General features: G+C 47.9%; 1 protein-coding gene across 1 annotated transcript in view; it reads left to right on the plus strand.

Moving 5' to 3' along the window:
* Window positions 1-1,868, plus strand: part of mtm1 (myotubularin 1) — a 62,297-nt gene that overhangs the window by 43,394 nt on the left and 17,035 nt on the right. The gene's annotated exons all lie outside the window — the stretch shown is intronic.

The following is a 1,868-nucleotide window of genomic DNA, read 5'->3' on the forward strand; positions in this document are numbered from 1 at the left end:
GTTTATGGTTGAGTGTGGGCATGTAGAGGGTAGAACCTGAGGCGGGACCTTGTGCACAAACTCTGAGGTGACGCGGTGCTTTATAAAGGAAAGATGCGCAGAAACATGCGTACGCACTGTTTTATAAATCTGAAATTTTTTTGGCGTACGCCATTTCCGCCTTTTGGCCGTACGTTCACTTTTAGTATGGTTTCCACGCACTCCTTTATAAATGAGACCCCAGGTGAGGTCACTGGATATATGCACACCCAGGTACCTGTAGCTGGAGACCACCTTTACAGCTGCTCCACCGATGAACAGGGGCTGAAGAGGGTCCTTGTCTCTCCTGAAACCATCACCATCATGTCTTCTTAAAGGTTATTGTCTCTGCACCACTGCACCAGATGTTCCACCTCCTCTCTGTAACTGGACTCTTCGTTGTTTGCGATGTGTCCCACTACTGCTGTGTCATCTGCAAACTTCACTATATGACAGCTGGGGTGTCTTGCTGAGCAGTCATGTGTCAGCAGTGTGAAGAGTAGGGGGCTCAGCACTCAGCCCTGTGGTGATGGTTAGGGTCATGGAGGAGGAGACAGTGTTGTGGATCCTGACAGTCTGAGGTCTGTTGGTCAGGAAGTCCAGAATCCAGTTCCCCAGTGTGGGATTCAGTTGAAGAGAGGAGAGCTTCTGCACCAGGGTCTGAGGGATGATGGTGTTAAAGACTGAGGAGAAATCCAGAAAAACAGATGTAAGCGTTTCTGCTCTCCCGGTGGGTGAGGGCTGTGCGGACCACCAATGAGATGGCGTCAGCAGTAAAGCGGTTCTTTATGTAGGTGTACTGATGTGGGTCATGACTAACCTCTCAAAGCACTTCATGACTACCGATGTTAATGCTTTTGGTCGGTAGTCATTCAGGCCTGTCACTGGAGCGCTTGGGGATAGGAGCAATAGTGGCAGCCTTTAAGCATGTGGGGACAGATGCCAGTCACAGTGATGTGTYAAAGATATCTGCCAACACCTCAGACAGCTGATGAGCACAGTCCCTCAGTACCTGCCCTGGGATGTTGTCAGGGCCTGCAGCCTTACAGGAGCTGATTCCCTGGAGGGTCCTCCTCACATCTGCTACAGTCACACAGAGAGGCRTGTCACCAGGTGGTGGTACGAGTCTGATGCTGAGGAGGGTGCTAGGATCCTCAAAATGGGCATCGAACTTATTGAGTTGGCCGAGAGGGGCCCCTTGGGCATTGTGAATCCTTGATGTTTTAGTTTGTGATGCACTTGATGCCCTTCCACATGCTCAATGGGTTGTTGGTGGTGAAGTGACCTTGAACTTTCTGGGCATATGTGGCTTTGGCCCTCATTATTCCTGCAGTTCTTTCCTTGCTTCTCGGAGTGCTGATGCCTCAGCTGACCTGAATGCAGCATCCCTAGCTTTCAGCAGAGTTCTCACCTCAGCAGCCAGTCTCCAGACCTTAATCTCATCGAAAACCCACTGAAGGAGCTAAAGCTCCAAGTTGCCAAGCAACAGCCTCAAAGTCTTAATGCAAAGAGGAGTGGACCAAACTTCCTCCTGACGTGTGCAAAACTCATCAACTACAAAAAGTGTGACTGCTGTGCTCGCCAACAAGGTACTTGCCACCAAATATTAAGTCTCGTTTGCTAGAGGGATCAAATACTTATTTCTCTCAGCAAAATACAAATAAGTTTATATAATTTATACAATGTAATTTTGTGGATTTTTTTAATACACTGTTAAAATTAACCTACCCCTCAAATTATAGACTGTTTGTCTTTGTAAGTGGACAAACTTGCAAAGTCAGCAAGAGATCAAATATTTATTTCCCCCACTGTACACACACACACACACACACACACACACACACACACAC

Source organism: Austrofundulus limnaeus, unplaced genomic scaffold (genome assembly GCF_001266775.1).
Source record: "Austrofundulus limnaeus strain Quisiro unplaced genomic scaffold, Austrofundulus_limnaeus-1.0 Scaffold887, whole genome shotgun sequence".
NCBI classification, from domain to species: Eukaryota; Metazoa; Chordata; class Actinopteri; order Cyprinodontiformes; family Rivulidae; genus Austrofundulus; species Austrofundulus limnaeus.